Source organism: Stenella coeruleoalba, assembly GCF_951394435.1.
Source record: "Stenella coeruleoalba genome assembly, chromosome: X".
Lineage (NCBI taxonomy): Eukaryota > Metazoa > Chordata > Mammalia > Artiodactyla > Delphinidae > Stenella > Stenella coeruleoalba.
In genome coordinates, this window is record NC_137152.1 from 291,107 (window position 1) to 306,697 (window position 15,591).

The window sequence follows — 15,591 nt, forward strand, 5'->3', positions numbered from 1 at the left end:
AATTAAAGACCCCCTTAGAAGGAACATTGGACCCCTGTGCTACGGATGAACCGAGTGGGGAGTGAGGGCTGACAGGGCTTGGACGCGGGTTGGCAGGTGCTGGGAGGGTCCCCAGTCCATCTCCGCCTCTGACTTTCCCCGCTGGCCCCTTCTTGCTTCAGGTTTTGACTTTAACTGATGCCTGTGTATTTGATTTGTGGTCAGACCTCCTTACTTTATCCTGTTTCTAATTATTTTGGGGCTGATTTTTCACTTCAGTGTTTCCCTATCTCTGCTGAAATTTCATCTCTTCCCCAAACGTAAGTCACCGTGGGGCAGAAGGCACCCTTCGTTTCCCGGCCTCCCCAGGAGGAAGCCAGGGGCCGGGAAGGGGAGATCGGGACCCCCTCCCCAGGCTCACTGTTCAATTAGACAAAATCACGACGTGCCCTCTGATTACTGGGGTGCCTGAATGCCCGCTAATAATCCATTAATTATGACGAACGGCCAATTTCCTGGATATTACCGGCGGGGAGCTAACATTCATTACGTTCTCCAGGTCTGTTCATCCTTTCCTTCGACCCTGGGCTATAGGTTTCTACCCTTCAGGATATTGATCGTGAACTTTTTTTAAAAAAAAGCAAAGTCTTCATCAGGGTGTAAAATACAGGGGTAAGATATAAAATCAGCTACAAGGTATAAAATAAGCTACACGGATATATTTATACAAAGTATAAAATAAGCTACAAGCGCATATTGTACAGCACAGGGGAATGGAGCCAGTATTTTATTACGACTATAAATGGAACATAGCCTTTAAAAATTGTGGATGCCTATGTCCTGTAACTTATGTAATATTGTACACCAACTCTACTTCAATTTAAAAAATACAGACAGTAAAGTACAGCAGTGATAAGTGCACAGCTGTATGAATTTTCACCACCTGGATGCCCTGTGCAAACCGACCAAGATTAGGAATTCAGCCCCAGCAGCCAGAGAAGCCCCTCTGCCGTCCCCTCCACTACCTCCCCTCCCAGGGGTAATGGCCACTTGGTCTTTTCCAGTTTAGATGAGTTTGGGCTGATTATAAACTTCCTGTCAGGACTTTCCTGGTGGCACAGTGGTTAAGAATCCGCCTACCAATGCAGGGGACATGGGTTCAAGCCCTGGTCCAGGAAGATCCCACATGCTTCAGAGCACCTAAGCCCGTGTGCCACAACTACTGAGCCTGCGCTCTACAGCCCGTGAGCCACGACTGCTGAGCCCACGTGCCACAACTCCTGAGCCCGCGTACCACAACTCCTGAAGCCCGCACGCCTAGAGCCAGTGCTCTGCAACAAGAGAAGCCACCACAATGAGAAGCCCGTGCACCCCTATGAGGAGTAGCTCCCGCTCACCGCAACTAGAGGAAGCCCATGCACAGCAACGAAGACCCAACGCAGCCAAAAATAAATAAATAGGTAAATAAATTTATATTTTAAAAAAACCACTTCATGTCAATGGGAACACACTTTTACGTCTGTCTCTTCTTGGGATCGAGGCGTGTGGGGATTTGCCCGTGTTGTACGACACGTCATGCTGTGTAGACGTCCACCTACGAGGATGTCACTGTTTACGTTCTCATCCTGCAGTTCAAGGACCTTGGGGCTGTTTCCATCTTGGAGCAGCAGGAGCTGTGTGGCCGTCAACCTTCTTTGTCACATTTCTCGGTAAACATACACCTGTGTGCTTATTCTGTTGGGAACACACCTAGGAGTGGAAGTGGTGAGCCATGCACTGTGCAAAGTTTCATTTTCTTAAAAATGTGGAGGCAAAACTCACCATTCTACAGCATTTAGCACATTCACAATGTTGTGCAACCACCTCTGTCTGGTTGCAGAGCATTCTCATCCCCAGTGAGACCCTGTCCCCATGAGCTGTCATTCCCCATCTCCCTGCCCCAGCCCCTGGAACCATGAACCCACTTTCTGTCTCTGGGGACTTGGCATGTTCTGGACGTTTCCTATAAGTGGAATCACACACTGTTTGTCCTTCTGTGTCTGCTTCTCTCACTGAGCATCGTGTGTTCAAGGTTTATCCACGTTGTAGCCCGTGTCAGAGGTTTCACTCTTTTTCATGGCTGCATAATATTCCATAGTGCTCTGTACATTATAATAAGTGATACCAGACAGTTTTGCAAAGTAGTTGTGCCCGTTGACACCCCAGCAGCATTGTAGAAGAATGTCATCCACCCCTGGCATCATCGTGCTTTTATCACCAATGGCATCCTGGGCTTTCCCACATCCCCCTTGGTGAAGGGCCAGTTCTAGTCTTTTCATCTGTTTCTCACTCATTTGTCTCTTTCTTGATGATTCGTGGGAGTCCTTTACATATTCCAGATCTGAGGGTTTGGCCAATATCTTCTGAATCACAGGTTGCCTTTTCACTGTTTTTTTTTAAATATATATATATAGGATTTTAAAAAATTTTATTGAAGTATAGTTGATTGGATTTGCTACAATTTTTAAAAATTGGCCTATAGTTGCTTTACAATGTTGTGTCAGTTTCTGCCGTACAGCAAAGTGACTCAGCTATGTGTATACTATTTTTATTTAGAATTTTTACTACATGCTTGTAAATAAGATTGACTTTTTTTTTTCATATTGCCCTTTCTGGCTTTTGGTACCCTTTCACCCTCTTAATGTGCATTTTGAAGAACAGAGTTTCTTAACCTTTTTTGTTTGGGCTGCACCATGCAGCATGCATGATCTTAGTTCCCTGACCAGGGATCGAACCTGTGCCCCTGCAGTGGAAGCATGGAGTCTTAGCGACTGAACCGCCAGGGAAGTCTCCAGAGGTTCTTAATTTTAATGTATTCCATGTGTTAACCATTTTCTTTTAGGTCAGTTCATTTCGCATCCTAGAAAATGTCTGCCTGGAAATTCCCTCGTCCCGTGGTTAGGATTCAGCACTCTCAGTGCTGGGGCCTGGGTTCAATCCCTGGTCAGGGAACTAAGATCCCACAAGCCATGCATCGCAGCCGAAAAATGAAAAGGAAAGGAAGAGAAGGTCTGCGCGTCCTGAGGTCAGGAAGATCTCCTCCTGGGATGTCCTCTTGAAGCATTATTGTTTTATTTTTCATGTTGCCTGCAATTAATTTATGTTTCTGTTGTGAAACAAAGGGCTGCAGACATATTTCCCCCAACATGGATATCCAGTCTACTCTGCACTGTTTATTTTTTTTTTACTTTTTTATTGGAGTAGAGTTGCTTTACATTGTTGTGTTAGTTTCTGCCGTACAAGGAAGTGAATCAGCGATATGTGCACTGTTTATTGAGAAGACTTTCCGTCCCGCGTGGGGCAGGTTGACCTTTGTCACACCAAGACTGTTGATGTTTATATCCCTTTCTTTCTTGACTTGTCCACAGTTCTTTCCAGGTGAAGTCAGCCTCGACCTGTAATGAATTGTCCCCAACACACTGGGATCACAACCCACCGAGCCTTCCAAAATGGTGCGTGCCCAGGCCCCTCCCTGGCATCTGAAGCACAACCTCTGGACGTGAGGTCACGGCAAGCTTTTCTTCTTTAAGCTCCGTGTCCACTACTAACGAGTGTCCTGGAGATGACCACTCCTCGTCACACCCTCTGTTAGTTTGTGAGAGGTGTACTAGGGACTGAACGTTTGCGTCCCCAAAATTCATAAGTTGAAGCCCTATCCCCCAGTGGGATGCTATGCGGAGGTAGAGCCTCTGGGAGGTGACGAGGTCATGAGGGTGAAGCCCCCGGGAATGGGATTATAGTCCTTATAAAAGAGACCCCCAGAGAGCTCCCCTGACCCCTTCACCAGGTAAGGACACAGAGAGAAGGTGGCCATCTGCAAAACCCAGAGGATAAAAACCTCATCTCTGGTTATTGTCACATTGGAGTATCTCTCATATATTATGTAACCATTTTTATTTTGTTAACTCCCAACTTCTTATACACATTGTCCCTCATTGGGTTTTCTCTTTCTTGTTGGAGAGCGAGAAAATTCTATATGTTCTAGAAGCAACACTCTGTGGGTTTAAACTTTGTAAGCACTGCCTCCCCGAATGTCAACTCTCTGCTAAGTTGGATTATAGTGTCGTTCGCTGAGCAAAATTCCTTCATTCTGATGGAATCAAACTCATCATTTTTTTTTTTTTTACCATATGGTTAGTGTTTGGGGGGTCTTACATAAGATTCTTTCCTGCCTTGCCAGGTCACAAAGAATTCTTTTCCATTGTCTCCAACTGGCTTCTAGTTTAACGTTTCCCAGGAGGGGCTTTAAATGATCGTGAACATGCTTCTCAAAGGGGGTAATATCACCTCTCAGGGGCAGAGATGGGTTCTTGGAGGGGTGGTGCACATGTCTTACTCTTTTCGTGTATAAAGTCCAGATAAAGAGAGAATTCAGAAATCGATATACAGCATATCTGTGATGTTACAATTTTATGCAGGACGATTAGGAAAAAAAGTTGAGAAGTATCTTTAGGGAGATGATACTGAAGGAAAAGTTGAGAACACTGATCTAGAACATCTTTGGTATACAGTACGTTGGGGACCCCGTCTGAAGTCCCACTATTTACTTCATTTTAACATAACCTACGTGATACATGGTGGGAATGCGGTCTCAGGCCCCACTATTTACCTCACATTAACATAACCCGCATGAAATTGTGAGAACCTGGTCTATGGGGTCTTGGCTAGGGCGATAAATGATACCACTGGACCAACAAGCATCTGCTTAAAGCGCTTCCCAAAGTTCTGGGAAGGTGACTCCTTCACTCTTACATCTCTGGACCCCTTTAGTGGAGTAAGATTGTTTCCCTTCACAGGTAGGAAATGTCTTACGTGGACGCCTGGGAAAGATAATGCATTGGCACCTCCACTGATGCCACATCACAGAGAGGAGTGTGTGCAGAAATAAGACATGGCTGTAAGCGGCTCACTGGGGGGGCTTAGATTTGGGACAGAAGGTCCAATGGTGACCCAAAAGGGGAGGTTAGAAAGTAGTTCATGGAACCTCTCTGCTTGGCCCAAGGCCAGCCCCAAAGAGGGGTTTTGTGGAAAAGGTGGTAAATCTTCTCTAAATAGAGCGTTTGGCCAGCCTGGGTGGTGAGGGACAGTCCACTGGCCAATGCTTGGGGACCCTGATGGGACTTTGTCATCTAACGACCCCTGGGGTTTCTGATGTTACAATTGAATACGCGTGGGAATGTCCCCTCTTCCTTACAGAACAGGGATTTTCAATGGTCCACCAATGGCATTCTGTCTTTGGGGAAATTTGAAGAACTAATCTGAGATGGATACCTATTTTTTTTTGGTCCATTTCACGTGGTTTTTATTATCATTCCTGGACCCCAGATGTGCAGATCAGGAAAGAGGTCACTTGTCATGGGTTTTGAGGCTGTGGAACCAAAAGTGGATGGTTACAAAATGTTCTCTGCAGTGAAGTAATGAGGAAGCTCTTTCATATTTTGAAGAAGATTTATGTATATATATTTCCTTCCAGAAGGGAAGCAGATAGCTATTGGCACACACCAATATTTGTTCTTACCGTTGATCTCACAAAGCAGTGGACAGTGGCAAAGGGAGGGCCAGTGGTCATCATGGTGGTGACTTTGTGACAATGGCCAGGACTTCCTGGGTATACCCGAGTGGACAGAGAGAACACAGTGTGACAATTTTCTTTCCACTTTTGAAACGGTCTGTGTCAGTCAGGGTTCTCAAAAGAAAAAGAACTGGTGGTGTGTGTGTGTGTGTGTGTGTGTGTGTGTGTGTGTGCATGTGTGTGTGTGTGTGTGTGTGTGTGTGTGGAGAGAGAGAGAGAGAGAGAGAGAGAGAGGGTGCTATTAATTATAAAGAATCAGGTCAGCTATTACAGAGGCTGACAAGTCCCAAGACCTGCAGTCAGCAAACGAGACCCAGGAAAGTTGATGGTGTAACTTCCAGTCTGAAGGCCTGCAGACTCAAGACCCAGGAGGAGCTGGTTTTTCAGTTTGAGTCAAATAGCAGGAAAAAGCTGATGTCCCAACTCCAAGGCCATGGGAGGAAATTCTCTTTTTCTCAGGCTTTACTTCGACCAGACCTTCAACTGGTTAGATGAGGCCCACCACATTGGAAGGCCCATCGGCTTTCTTCAGTCCACTGATTCACAGGCTCATCTCATCCAAAAACACCCTCCCTCCCAGACACACCCAGAATCAGTTTAACCAGCTATCTGGTACCCCTCACCCCCCGTGGCCCCATGAAGTGGACACGTACAAGGAGCCCACACAGTGTCAGAGACAAAAAGTAAACAAGTGAGCAGAGTGATAGCTTTCAGGCTCTTGAGGTAGGGAAGGCATGGCAGCTCTGAAGGTCAGGGGTCCTGAACGGTGGTCCTTCCTTAGACTTTCACAAGGAGAAGCAGACAGTTTGCAGGTGGGGTGACTACTGCTGGGATCGTTTTGTGGTTGGGGAAGTTTATTAAACTTAAATAAAGTTAACAAATTTCAAATAGGAACGTACTGTTTTAAATTTGTTGTAAACCACTCCATGTCACTTCTCATGAGCCCCTCTTCTCAGCCCTTGTCAACCACCAATTTACTTTCTGTCTTTATGGATTTGCATGTTCTGGACGTTTCCTATAAATGCAATCACACACTGTGTGTCCTTCTGTGTCTGCTTCTCTCACTGAGCATCGTGTATTCAAGGTCCATCCACGTGGAAGCCTGTGTCAGAGCTTCACTCCTTTTCACAGCTGAGTCATATTCTACTGTGTGGATGGACTCCATTCCGTGTATCCATCCATCCGCGGATGGACAATTGGGTTGTTTCCACCTTGCAGCTATCGTAAATGGGGCTGCTATGAACACGTGTGTACAAGTTCACACTATTTTTTCCCCAATATTTTTTAAATTTTGAAATTTTATTGGCATATAATTGCTTTACAATGTTGTGTTAGTTTCTGCTGTACAATGAAGTGATTCAGCTATACGTATACATATATCCCCTCCCTCTTGGACCTCCCTCCCACCCCCCATCCCACCCACCTAGGTCATCACATAGCACTGAGCTGAGCTCCCTGTGCTATACTGCAGGTTCCCACTAGCTATCTATTTTACACATGGTAGTGTATTTATGTCAAACCTTATCTCCCAATTCATCCCACCCTCCCCATCCCTCCCTCCCCCCGCCGTGTCCACACATCCGTTCCTTATGTCTGCATTTCTATTCCTGCCCTGCAAATAGGTTCATCTGTACCATTTTTCTAGATTCCACATATATACGTTAATATACAATGTTTGTTTTTCTCTTTCTGACTTACTTCACTCTGTATGACAGACTCTAGTTGCATCCACATCTCTACAAATGACCCAATTTCATTCCTTTTTATGGCTGAGTAATATTCCATTATATATGTGTACCACATCTTCTTTACCCATTCATCTGTCGATGGACGTTTGGGTTGGTTCCACATCCTGGCTATTGTAAACACTGCTGCAGTGAACATTGGGGTACACGTGTCTTTTCGAATTATGGTTTTCTCCGGGTATATGCTCAGTAGTGGGATTGCTGGGTAGTTCTATTCTTAGTTTTTTAAGGAACCTCCATACTGTTCTCCATAGTGGCTGTATCAATTTACATTCCCACCAACAGTGCAAGAGGATTCCCTTCTCTCCACACCCTCTCCAGCATTTGTTGTTTGTAGATGTTTTGAGGATGGCCATTCTGACTGGAGTGAGGTGATACCTCATTGTAGTTTTGATGTGCTTTTCTCTAATAATTAGCGATGTTGAGCATCTTTTCATGTGCCTCTTTAAAAATCCCGTTCTCACCTTAATCCATGACCATAACAATAGCAAGAAATGTAAACGTCCCCAGGAGAGCCTTTGCTCCAACTCGGTCAGGTTGGGTAGTTCCGAGCTTCCTGTGGGAATGAGCACATTTGCTGTACGGAGAGAATATGCGCCCAGACACTGCCATTTGGCATCAGGATTTGTTCTGAGCTGGAGGCGACGGAGAAGCACGTTCAGAAAGACCACTTCCCAGAGCCTCCCTCATCAGACTAAATACAGACACCTCTGCAGAATGAGGACCGCCAGGAACCTCCTATCTGGGGAAGCTTTTTGGCCACGAAGAGGTTGGGGCATCAGCAGGGAGGTGGACCTGCGCAAACACACCTATTAAAAAGGAACCACAGCCCTTTACGGAGTCCTTTGCCCCCAGGGCAGCAAGACTGGATTGTGGCTTCAACCCCTCTCAGAAACTTGATCTCAGAAACGCTTGTTCTGAAATTTCCTGGTCCACCTGACGGAGGTGATTTGGGTGATAAAGCTCCCTGCCAATCCCTTCCCCGCAAAAGGAGGGGTCCTGGCTTACAAACAACCCTTTCTTTTCTTTTGCTCTCAGCTCCTGCACCCAACCCTCCTTTCGATAAAAACCTCCCACTTTGTACATCCTGTTGGAGAGCCCGTCTCCTTCCTGGTTGGGGTGCTGCCTGATTCATAGGTCGCCCGACAAAGCCAATTAGATCTTCGAATATACTCAGTGGGATTTTTTTTAACACACCTCACTCCATCAGTTTCCCCCACTTGTTTGCTTCCCCAAAGCTCCCCACCTGTGGAAGCCTGAACTCTTCTCCATCGTTTTGTCTTCACAAATCTAACGTTCTTTGTGGAGACGCTAGATGTGCCTATGTTATAACCATCGCTTTGAGATGCTCATCGCTGAGTGTGTGTGTGTGTGTGTGTGTGTGTGTGTGTGTGTGTGTAAATTCTGTTTTTCTCTTGCCAGTCTGTCTTTTGTCAGTCTATTGGCAAGGTCTCCCACGCCTCTCACATAAACGTAAAATGGATGGAGGAGAAAGATTTCCTCCCCTTCCATTGCTTTGATGGATTGGTGCTTTCCACTCAGCAGATCCTGAGCTATAGGGAGAAAAAGAGACTCACCCTTGGGATGTGGGTGGAGGCCCCTCCTTCCATCCCAGGTACCCCGAGTGTTTTGCAGGGTCCTTGCCCTGTATTCACCATCCCAGTACCCGCCACTGCCTGGACGGATGCTAATATGTAGCTAACTGCAAAGAAAAAGCAAAAAAAGAAGGAGGAATTCTAATGGAAACCAGCTGCCTAAGAGGCCGTGCTCGGCAAATGTGCTCACCAGGAAGAGGTCATCTGGGTAGGGCTGGGGTTGGGCCGGGTGGGCGGCGAGGGCCCATGGTCCCCGGCCTCTAAGATGCATACAGCAGCCGGGGACTGCTCGTCCAGGCGAATGGGGTCAAACCTCCCCACAGGGCTCGGACGTGCCGGTCTCAGCCAAAGGCTTGGCTCCCATGGCATCCGGCATGACGTGGCAGTGACTCTTGTGGCCTCCGGAGAGAGCCTCAGTGCATTGCTTATTGTATAAAGAGTGGGGAGAAACCGGAGTGGGCAGAAGGGGGGAATGGGCAGGGAGAAGACTTTTTAATGATAACCTCTGAAAAGTGTTTTTCTCCTGAACCATACATCATTGTCAAGTGAGAAGATTAAACTTATTGTTTCTTTTTGAACCGGGAAGTCAAGGTGAGTAGAAATGTCTTGAAATGCAAAAGAGCCCAGCAGACAAAGTGACATGGAGATGGAGACCGACAACGTGTGTTTTCCTCCCGTGGTTTTTTTTTTCTTTTTCTTTTGAGGGGATTCGGGGACGAAACTTTTCTGAGATGCAGCCGCTCCAATGATATTGTGCTCAGACACATCCGTTGACGTTGGGTGTTGTATTTCAAGGCTGGTAACAGATGATACTTGGCGCCATCGCTCAGACCATTAGTTATGTGGTGCGGAGCAGAGGTACAGGATAAATCCCGTCATTTATTTAGAATAAAGTAGAATAAAGAGAGGGCCTCCCTCCTGGTCATGACAGGCTCACGGAGGAAAGGCTACAATTGCAGGGACAGGAAGGGAAACATCTGGTGGAAAAATGTTCAGGAAATTCAGCTGCTTGTCTGGCTGGGTCTGAATATGCAGATGGAGGCCAAACACCTGCGTTTTCCATGGTGACCTGACTTGTGAGGCGTCATTTCAGCTTAACCTGCCCATTCATTTTCCTTTTGTGGACAATTTGTTCTGGTCAAGTTGCATTCCAATCATTGTGTGTGTGTGTGTGTGTGTGTGTGTGTTTAAGTGTATATATAAAATTACGTGTATATGCAAACAAATATATAGACATTGTGCATAGAGTTTTTTTTTTTTTTTTTGCGGTACACGGGCCTCTCACTGCTGTGGCCTCTCCCGTTGCGGAGCACAGGCTCCGGACGCACAGGTTCAGCTGCCACGGCTCACAGGCCCAGCCGCTCCGTGGGATCTTCCCGGACCGGGGCACGAACCCATGTCCCATGCATCGGCAGACGGACTCTCAACCACTGCGCCACCAGGGAAGCCCGTGCATAGACATTTTATATCGAAATTGTATACAGGCTACAGGTATAGACATTGTATAGAAACATTATATATAAACAACGTATGTAGACATTATATATATGTGTTATATATAGACATTATATACAGGCTATGTAAATACTATATATAGACATTGTATGTAGACATTATATATAGATATTATATATAGATGTATATAGATAAACATTGCATATACACATTGTAGACATTTTATATACAAATTGTACACAGACTATAGGTATCGTATAGGAACATTATATATAAACACAATATGCAGACATGATATACAAGTACTATATATTGGCATTGTATATAGATGTACGTAAATGTTATATATAGACATTGTATGTAGACGTTATATATAGGTATTATAAATAGGTGTACATAGCTAAACATTGCATATAGACATTGTATGTAGACATTTTATATAGAAATTGTAGAGAAACATTATATGTAAACACTGTATGTAGACATTATATATAGATGTATATAAATACTATATACAGACATTGCATACAGATGTAATATATAGGTGTTATATATAGATGTCGTATATAGGTAAACATTGCATACAGACATTGTATGTAGACATTTTATATAGAAATTGTATACGGACTATATCTAGAGATTGTATAGAAATATTATATATAAACACTGTAGGTAGACATTACAAACAATAAACATTATATTACATACAGATGTGTGTAAATACTGTATACAGACACTGTATTCAGACATTGTATATAGGTATTATATATAGATGTATATAGGTAAACATTGCATATAGACATTGTATGTAGACATTGTATATAGATATTATATATAACATGGTATGTAGGTGTTACTCATTGACATTGTATATAAACATTGTATTTACACCTTATAGGTAGATGTTATATATAACATTGTATACAGATGTTACATATACACATTATATGTTTCATGTGTGTGCACGTGCATGTATGCTCAGTGCTTAAAGACACACGCTAAAATCCGAGGCGTATTTTATATTTACAGATAAATCGTCCTTCTTGAGATCGTGGTAGGTGGCTCACAGATGTGGTTACCTAACAGACCCAGCCTGGCTGGTTTTCAAAGGGAAAATTCATTTTTCTATTGTATTTGGCACGCGGAGTGAAGAGGTCTGTGCTGGTCCGTGACCTGCTGGCCCTTGACCTGCGTCTCCCTGCATGGGGACATCCTCAGACCATCCTGCCTCTGTGGCTCCCGGTCCTTAAGAAAGGCCTTCTCACGGGATCCTGGCTCCCCGGGGCCACCCTTGAGGGCCCTGTCTGCTTCCCGTAGGCTGAGGGCTTTCCTGCGGCCCATCTGGTATGGAGAGGGTCCTTGCATTTGTGATCTGCAGGGTCCCCGTGTCTGCCCTTTGTCCTCAGTGACCTGAGAGGGCATTCTCCTGCCGTGTCCCCATGACCCTTCCTCTGGAGGCTGAGGAATGAGACTGATGGTTGATCTGGGCCTGGAGACGGGCTGAACTGTATGTGAGTGACCATCAATCAGGCGGGGGAGAGGTGGGGTATCTTTTCTTCTTATAAAAGCAACTCTTCATGATGACAGGGCCCCAAACCAATACAGAACGGGAAATAAATGGGGCTTCCAGTTCCAGAGACTGTATTACCTTCATCTGAACGGGGAGACCTGGGGGCAGGAGAGGGCCTCTGTTACTAGTTATGAGGGGACAGGTAGGCCTGGTAACCAAGGCAGTGTCAGCTCCAGGATGCCCCTCTACCTGGCGATGAACAAGATATCTGTCTTTGCCTTCAGCCCTTTTTCTGGTACACTTTGGGGAGGAATGGTGAGATTGGCTCAGAAGTTGTATACGTGGAATATCACTAAGTGTTTTTCAAAAACCTGACTTTTGGTAGCCGTATGGTATTTGCACACATGGATGTATCAGCATCTAGTCGACTCTGCACTTATTTGGGGGAAGTTACATTGTTCCAGATCCACCCTGCCATATAAAACTGTGACTTTCAGAGACACACCTAGACGTGAAATTAGTGGATCTAATACGTGAACTTGTGGAAAGCCCAATTCAAACCGTCAAGTGGCTTTCCCGGAAGGTTGTACTGATTTACACTGATGCCGACAGAGCATGGTGTTGTCTGCGATGTTATATGGAGTCCAGCACTGGATTTTATTTTAAAAGAAAAAAATGAGCTCTGCAAATTTCACAGTTTTTAAATGGCATCCATTGTTTTGACTTGCACTCTTTGATTTTTTTTCATGTTTATTTTTTTCATGTTTATTCCCCATGTGTATCTCTCTTCTGTAAATTATTTAGGATGGTTGCTTATGTTTCTAGTGTGTGTTTGGGTCAGGATAGTGGTCTTTAGGACAATGAGCTTTGGAGTCTGATGGACCTGGGTTTGGATTCCAAACCACAGCTTACTATCTCTGTGACTCTGGGCAGTTTAATTAATGTCTTTAATTCTCAGTTTTCTAATCTGTAACCAGTCCCCTGTTTTTTTTTTTTTTAATGACGTTTGAACTAGATCACATACGTAAAATTTTAGTGCACAGAAAACATTCAGTAAATAATTGTCATTCTTATTGATTTGTAAGAGCTTTTTATATATGAAGGACCTAAGCCCTTTATCATTCATATATTTTACAAATATTTTCCATCAGCTTTTATGCTATTGTATTGTTTATGGTTTTTAAACATAATGCTAAATAGAGCTTATGATTGTTTAGACATGAAGAGTTTAAAATTTGCAAGTAAACAAAGTGATCAGTTTTTCCCATATAATTGCTTCTATTGTTTTAATTCCTGGAAAGTCCTTCTCGATGGAGAGATTTAATATTCATCTACATTTTAATCCACTGGAACACAGATGCTTTGAAGCCAAAACCTTCTCTGTATTCTCGTCTGATGCCCCCCGAGCCCAGGAAGACTTGATGTTGGTTGCTGGTTATCCAAACTTCGAGGTTCACGCCCACGTTTGTTATTGGTTAATTTTATCCTTTTACCTCTTCACACTGAAATATCTCAGTCCATGATGTGAGGAAGACAGCCTGGTAGGTCACCTCCGTGGATGGTTTGATTTTGGCATAAAGCAGGTTGACCTACTAAGAGAGATCCTACAAAGTGTGGGTTCCTATCAACATTATTATTTTCCCCATAAGCAGCACAAGACATGTGGGTTGAAAGGGGATATTTCCCCATATATGGGATACCCGGCGGGCTAGGGGTTGGCCTACCTGGGATAGCCTCAGCTGGGGTGACTCCTCTCTGCTCCATGTGGCCTTTTGTCCAAAGAAGACCCACCAGAACTTGCTCACATGGTGGGTGAGCAGAAGAAATACAGAAGATGAACTCAGGGCTTCTTGAGTCCTAGCTCAGGACTGCCGCACTGTCCAGATGTGTCACACAGCGCCACCCGGGACCAAGGGGTCAGAAAACAAACTTTACAGCCTGGTGGGAGAGATGCCCAGGCCTGATTCTGTGATGGGTGCAAGTGAGGGACTGGATGCAGCGTAAGGGGAGGGGGATCCTGTTCTTTCAAAGCACGGTAACGCCTCATTTGCCCTGTATCTTAGGAGGACGTCTTCACGTGACTTAATTATCCAGGGACCTCAGCTTGCTTCCTTAAGCACAAAAGCTTTGAAAGCAATTCGATCCTCAGATGGAGAGCGTTTCTTGAGGGTTGGGTGGTACATGAAGGAGACACTGGCTTTTTAAAAATTGAAATACAGCTGATTTACAATATTGTGTTAGTTTCAGGTGTATAGCAAATGATTCAGTTGTGCATATATATATGTATATATATACATATATATATATGTAAAAAATATATATATATTTTTCAGATTATTTCCATGATAGGGTATTATAAGATATTGAATAGAGTTCCATGAGTTATACAGTAAATCCTCGTTGCTTATCTATTTTATGTATAGTAGTTTGTATCTATTAATCCCATACCACACACACATACACACACCTGTGTTCACGAGCAACCAGCTTTCTCGCATCCAGCCTCTGAGTTCAAATTCCAAGTCCCACCCTCCCCAGCCCAGTCCTTACACTTTATGAAATTTACCTAAAATTAGATTTTTGTCTGATACTTCCTGACTCCTAGGACGGGTGCAAAGATCCAGAGAAAATGTTATAAACTGATGGCGCATCACTTTTTTTTTGGCCAGACAATGCATTTGAAATCTCGAATTAGTTGCTAATATTTTAAAAATTGGCCCGTGCCTGATGAAAACCCAGTGCCGAGGTTCCCAGACTAATTTGGAAAGGGCGGCGATCCTGTGTCTGGGTTCCTGCTGACAACGGCGGCCTGGACGTGGGCTGTGGTTTTACAGAGAACGCAGGAGCTCCATCTCGCCCATCCCCACCTCTCCCTAGTGCCTTGGCCTCACATCCTTATACTACCTGCCTATTCCTGCTGGCATCTGAGTTTGGGACCTTTGATTTAGAGAAATACACCTGTTAAACACCCAGGGCCCAGGCACTCAACAAACATTAGTTCAACATTTGCTAAAACACTCTTAGAAGGAAGTTCCGTGACATCTCTGTGCGTCAGGGGCGCCGAGATGGGGCTGCCCTAAGCGCCCTCGAGCTACCAGTTTGATACTTTGGACGTCTCAGTGGCAGGCACCTTATCCAGCCTGAGCTGGCCTGGGCGTGAGGGCAGCGGCCAGTATTGGTGTTGACGGCCCACGCCGAACGCAGGCACTAACTGAGCCCACGGGACCCAGGGACCTGGACGCTCGTCAACGACTGTTCAGAAATTTCTTTAAATGGACAACGTGATTTGCGAGATGTTTTTAAAGAAGAATCAGGCGAGTCCCAGGGCATCAGCGGATGGAAGTGGGAGAATGGAGCCGGGAGGAGGGAAACAGACGTCTTTTCGGAGCCGGACGCCAACGAGACCTGAACCCTCCGGAGGGAACTCGCTCCCGCCAGCTCCTGTGTGTGCAGCACCTGACAGGTGGGCGGTGAGTCTTTGGGAGGGAGTTTCTGACAGTGAAGCCGGGAGAGAAGGAGCAACGGGGCCGGGAAGGAGGGAGTGCGGGCAGCTGCCCTGCTGGCGACAGGCCTCCCCAGGTCTGGGGTCAGTGCCCACTTGCAGAAATTGGACACCGGGCGGGTGCTCTCAACGGGGGTACATCTCAGCTAGAATCCTCATCACCAAACGAAGGAATCCGGTGGGCTGATTCCTGA